This window comes from Thermobia domestica, chromosome 12, assembly GCF_964235325.1.
Source record: "Thermobia domestica chromosome 12, izTheDome1.hap1.1, whole genome shotgun sequence".
NCBI classification, from domain to species: domain Eukaryota; kingdom Metazoa; phylum Arthropoda; class Insecta; order Zygentoma; family Lepismatidae; genus Thermobia; species Thermobia domestica.
Window position 1 is genome coordinate 63,282,170 of NC_137465.1, and position 6,725 is coordinate 63,288,894.

Sequence of the window (6,725 nt, forward strand, 5' to 3'; positions counted from 1 at the left end):
TCTGTGACAATTAGGGAGGATGCTAGATCTAAGGAACAGAAGTTAGACCACAGTAAAAAATATACACAGTGACCCTTCTTTGTCCGCGGTTCCGAATTTTTATCTCCCTTACTGTTGAACCTACGTCCTTCATTTTTTAATATTATTGTTACCGATGTCTGGTCTACGCGTGGGAATTTTTCTGCCGGCGTATGAGGACGTACAGTGTTGCCAGGGTCCAAAAAATATCAATTAGAAAACAAAAATCAACTTCTTCTTTTTCTTCTACGGGTTGGGCATGATGAGTACAGAAGTCACTTCGTTGGAATTTGTGGTTTATGAGCGTTCCAACGAGGTATCATTCATGTCTCTGTGTCAATTAAGAGGGCTACTAGATCCGCCAACGTAAAGGTCTACGATTTTTTCAAAAAAACACGGTCGGCCATTTTGAAACCGTTTTTGGGGGTGTTCCCGTGGTCCGATTTTGTCGGATTTTGGATATTTTCATCAGGTGAGGTACCTAAACAAAATACTGGTGTAAAACTAAAGGTTGCAATTTTGCCCAGGTCAAACCGCAACTCGACTAATACAGAAAGAAAGTATTTATGAATATCAAGCAAGAAACTAAGAGTGATTAATAAAAAGTAATCAAATCACCGCCCAAATATTTGAGGATTAGAACGAGGTAACCATTTGCAATAACATTAACGTTTACTCAGTATATGTTAAAAAAAATATTAAAAAAGTTGGTTATTTTATGAGACCGGAGAGACGTATGATGTAAAAGTTCAATAAATCGTACATGCTCTAATGCAATGAGAGATAATTAGCCTGTAATTATGTGTTAATTTTGATGAATTTATAACTTAAAAATGAATGCTCTTGTTATTTGCTGCCCTTTGCGCCTCTGTCCCCTTTCTGCACTGAGGTTAAATTTTGGGGGCGCCCGACCTCTTGGACATTACCATATATAGCTACATGTTACACTTGGTAATACTTCTTAAAATGACGTAGTTGCGAGAAATTTTTAAAGCGATCTTTGCTTGTTTTCGTACCTTTTGACACTTGACCAACAGTTTTTGATAGTTGCGATTACCACATATTCTCCTAATTTCACGACTTTTAGCAGTATTGCCAACTTTAACATTCATTATCATATCTCTTAAACGGTGAGAAATATCAAATTGCTGTAAACGGCATTATGATCATTACATCTTTTGAAAATAATCTACGTAATTAGGTGTGATATTTATCTCAGCTCTTTTTCGAAATAAAGCCGAAGTGAAGTTTCGAATTCCTTGTAGCTTTTTTCTTCTGTTTGATACAAATACGTCATATGCTGACCATAGTATTGGACACTAAAGTGCTTTCGATGTGCGATGCATCATACGTCTCACTTGCGTCATAACTGTTGTAGAGACCTCTAAAATTGGGAAGTTTCTGGATTTTTGTGATACTATAGCATCCTTAGTTTGCAACACTGAACAATAAAAGTGGTATTGTTTGTTTTCGATTTGTATGTAGACTTAAAATTTGTAATAACGTAGTGCTATTTTAAAAAATACAACTTTATATTGAGTTAGCAACACTTTTCATCCGGCGATATTAACCAATACTTGGCTAGGTGTCCCCCTTCCTACAGTTGCTTCATACAAGGTTTCGCTTCCCTCCCTCTTTTTGTTTTTCTCTTATCACGGTTGGACATTATAAATGACACACCCTATATATATATATATATATATATATATATATATATATATATATATATATATATATATATATATATATATATATATAGCCTGCGAAATGGTGTCTAGTAGTAAACCGGAAAGAGACCCGCACGCTGGGAATTAGTCGACGATCCGGCCGGGCAAGCCACTTATGTCCTACCCGTACCTCCTAGTGGTGCAGATTGGTAACTTCCTGTCCACGGTGAAACTTAGGTTTTCCTAATGATAGGAAGGCGAACAGGGAGGGCTATCACCAACATGTCTGGCCGGCACGGTGATTTTTGCCAAATACCTCCAACTTCTTTAAACAATCATGATAGGACACAATAAGCCAAGACCCTCATTCTCCGGAAGCCGAATTGTGTCTGGGCAAGGCAACGTGCAGAATCACATGCAGGCAGAGAGTGCTAAGAATCCCCGGAGTTACGGACTAGGTTGCCATTTAAAACTGACCATGGCTACATACAAAGCAAGATCCCTGGCTTCAGAAGCAAGATTCCAGGAGGTGGAAGAAGAGCTACAGAAAATCAACTGGAACATCGTCGGATTGAGCGAAGTAAGAAGAAAAGGGGAAGAATTAATCGAATTGAAGAACGGACACTTATTCTACTACAGAGGATCAGAATGTGGCGAGACCGTCGGAGTGGGATTTCTTATCAACGAAAAATGGAAAAACAAGGTCCTTGAGGTAGATAGTATATCTAGTCGAGTAGCAAGGCTTGTAGTCAAACTCTCCCAGAGATATATACTACAAGTGATTCAAGTGTGTGCACCTACACAAACCATTCAGAAGAGGAAGTGGAAGTGGAAGATATGTTGTTGTGGAAAAGACGTTGGAAAGACCATCACCCAGCAGTGTATTGACAATGGTTGACATTAATTATTTATACATATCCAGTGAAACTTGTAGAAACCGGAACTTGAATAAAACGGAAATCTGTCTATAACCGTCGCTGTTATTCCTTCGAGTAAAATTCGGACGCATCGCCTTCCGTTTCATACAAGTTTCACTGTATACATATATACACAGTGCGTTCCACGAATAAAACTAAGATCCACCTCCTGAAGAAACCAAGGCAGATAGAAACATGAAACCTTTTGGAACCTTCAAGGGACATAAAAGGCAACATTATGCTGAGAAGGAGAATCCCCCACAAGGGGGGCTAAAGGGGGTTACTGGGGTAACTCAAAAATTTGGAATAGCAACCCCCATCGTTTGTACCTCGTTTGAAAGGTAATCACGAGTAAAGACCACTTGTGAAAATTGTAAGTCGCTAGCATGTCCGTAGCCAACATGCGGCCATCCGTAAAGGACGGTCGAAGTGCGTTCAACGAATAACACTAAAGCTCGTCTCCAGAAGAAACGAAGGCAGATAGAAACATGAAATCTTTTGGAACCTTCAAGGAACTTAAAAGGCAATATTATACTGAGAAGGAGAATCCCCAACAAGGGGGGCTAAAGGGGGTTACTGGGGGTAACTCAAAAATTTGAAATAGCAACCCCCATCGTGTGGTACCTCGCTGGAAAAGTAATCGCGTATAGAGACCAGACCGTGTCCACAACAAACTGTAAAGTCTAACGTAGGTCTAGTTCGGAACGAATGCACAATACACATACCACACAACTATCACTATAACAGTATTGCAAATACAAAACATGCAAATTGAACTGAAACCGATAGAAAAGAGAGTACCATAATATTATTGAAAAATCTGAACCCTCCGAGGCTCGAACCCCGGACCGCACGTGTACTGAACCAACACTTTACCATTGCGCTACTGTCGAACTGCTACTCTTACGGACGAGGAGATGTAGTTCATGACGACGAGTTGCCCGTGGTGGCGCTTCCCACCCAACACAAGTACATACTGATCATGTGTAAAGAATGTTCCTCGAGGTACATTGGAATGTACATGATAGGTACGTGAATAGAGCAATCATGTGAAATACACATGTAAGGAATAAGGTTACTTCCGCCCAAAAGTACGTGCATGACACATACCGAGGAATGTATCTACACTCTGTAAAGAAAAAATAGCGACACTTGCTCGGATATGGTTTTCTCAACATACTCTAATCAATATGATTTTTTACATGAATTCCTGATAATATTACAATACATATTCTTAATGAGCAGTTCATTCTTAATACTTGCGCCAGAGAGTCAGGCTTTTGACATGAATTTAGTGAATTTATATGCATATATAAGTAGCTATGTGTGTTTTGAGCAAAATCGTTTGTAGGAAGAGTAATACATAAAACTGAAAAAGATCAACAACAATAGCAGAAAACAAGAAATGTAATTTCTTACGGGTAAGACATATTGTGTGCAAACATCGGGAAGTACGATACCCCAAACTAGTATTTTGTATGTGCACCATGGGCTTTCTGCAGTGCAGCGAATCATCGGAGCCCTTTGGTAACAAGGCTATTGCAAATAAAACCTCGATTTCACGGAATAACACCCGGATTATCTGTTCCTTGAATTCCATTCTGTTTGAGATAGTTGTCTATTGAATCTTCTGCTCATATTGATCCACAAATTGGAAACTGGATTCACGTCAGGTGAGTTTGTAGGCCACAGGAGTCTCTAAATAGTCATATTCTTGAACCACGTATTAACGATTTTCGCTCGGTAACATGAAGTATTATCGTCCTGGAAAGGGAAGTAGTCCAAATTTTCTTCAGAAAAGTCGTCTTTAGCTATTTTAAGAACTTTAACTACCAGAATTTGAAGATATTTTCGTGCATCAAACGATCCTTCACATATATCCGTTGGTCTGATGCCTTTAACGGTGAACCAAGCCCATACCATCACTCAGTAACTGAATATTTGCATCTCTTAAACTAAATCCTTGTCAAGTTCCTTGCTTGTTCGTATCCACAACTTCACACCACCATCGTTTCCCACTATTCTAAACTTCTTTTCAACGAAGAAAACGACATGCTGTCAGTTGTCAAAAGTCCAAGTTGCATATCGACTCACAAAACTACATGTTGAAGTCCTCTGTGTTTTGTCAGTTTCGACTTTCTACACGGTTTCTTCTTTGTAATATCCTCTTCATACAGTCAAGACAATACAGTTGTACGAGTAACTGCAGTTCCAAGATCATGTCAAACTACAGAATCGATTTTTGGGGAAATCACTCCTGAAATCGGCAGTGCTATCGATTTCATTTAGCAATCTGCTCTGGGTGACGCTTTCTTTCTTCTTACACACTGTTGACGAAGGGACGATTTGTTATGCTGTTTCCACTTGTGGATTACTCTTCCTGCCGTAGAATCATGGATTTTCAGTATTCCATCTATTCCCTTAGAGATTTGCCTTAGCTGCGCAAAGCAATACTTATTTCTTGTTTACATGGCAACAAGTCACATTTCTTACTCATCTTATTTGTTTACAGTCCACATGTAGCAATAATATCACACACAAACAACGCTGCACAACAACAATTTTGCCACTTGACACTGTTCAAACAATGAGAAAGCAAAGAACAATCATAAAATGCTATTTACCTCAGCCTATACATCACAAATGCAATGCAAAATTCTCACTACAATAATTTACGAGACGAACTTAGTGCCATCTAGCGAAAATATTACTGATACACAAACAATTGGCAAGCCATGTCGTACACCACAGGTGTCACAGATAACGCAAATGAACTATCCCACTATTCATTTCCTTCTATTCCTCTTCTAACGAGCTGCAACTATGGTTTTCTGTGTAAGTTAGCTTGAGAATTGAGGTGTCGCTATTTTTTCTTTACAGAGTGTATTATGTGTATATCACGTACCGTGTATGTACTTGACACATTTACTTGGCATTGGCATGTGCCAGGAATGTACTAGGCATGTCAGTAATGTTCCTTAGGGCAGTGCTATGCAACTGGGGGTGCGAGTACTTAAATACTAAAACCTTAACGCTTCATTTTTACGTTCGAATTTAGAAGCTTGTACTTTTAAAAAAAGCCAAGCAACTAACTCTGAAAATATATGCCCTCCTCCGGCATCTGTGTGGCAATTTAACTATCTATTGAAATACTACAGTAACATTTACGAGCAGAAACAGAAACAGAAACAGAAAAGTTAAAAATAAGGACGCCCCTCGGGAAAGCCCGCGCCCTGACAGAGAGTAAGGCATCAACCATCTATCTACATGCCTCTCCTCACATGCAATTAGTAGCCTAAAGCTGGTGTCGGTGGGTGTGTCTCGCGGTTTCTATCTTTAACGAAAGACATTTACACGCGTATCTGTAGTTAAAGTGTAAATAGAAAGAAAGAAGGGTAAAATAGAAGACAGGAAAGCGCGAAAGAAGATTTTATTGTGTTGATAGAGGGATAAAAAACCTGGAAACCAGGAAAAAACCCCCTTTATCGGTCATGCTGCATGCAATAGTATTTACATGGCAAAACCACTTGAGAAGGGTGGTGAAAATCCATGTAAAAGTGTCTGTATTAATAAATTAATGTTATATTTTAATTTTAATTACTAAAACCTATCTGAATGTGTTAAGCTATCTGTGTTGTCTGTATTTGGGAGGTGTTTTGTTAGTAGGGAAGACTGTTATTTTTTAACATGCAATTTGGCCGTCTTCTTGATCCTTTGGTCGGTGCTTGTGTCGTCATCTGTCTGCAGAATTTTTTTTTTTTATTCTGCGTTTGCTCCACTGATGCGTTGCAGAGAAGGAACGTATAGCTGCCCATCCGTTGTTAAGATCGGGTTGAAGGATTGCCGGTAGATCTTCTTTGTTGCTTCTTGTATTGCTCTGGTGAGTCGCTGGTGGTTTGCCGGTTCTATTGTGAAAGTTAAGACTGAGGTAATCCATTTGATGATTCTGTTGGTGACTATATGCATGGCGTCGTCAATAACTGTTTGCAGGATTTTAGCAATTTGTTCCTGTTCCTTGGTGGGTGGTTCTTCCTGCTTCTTCTTTTTGGTTGGTCAGGTCCTTATTAGGGCCATCGTCTAAATCTTGCTGTTTTGCCGTTTCTTCTTTGTGGGTAAGCTGGTC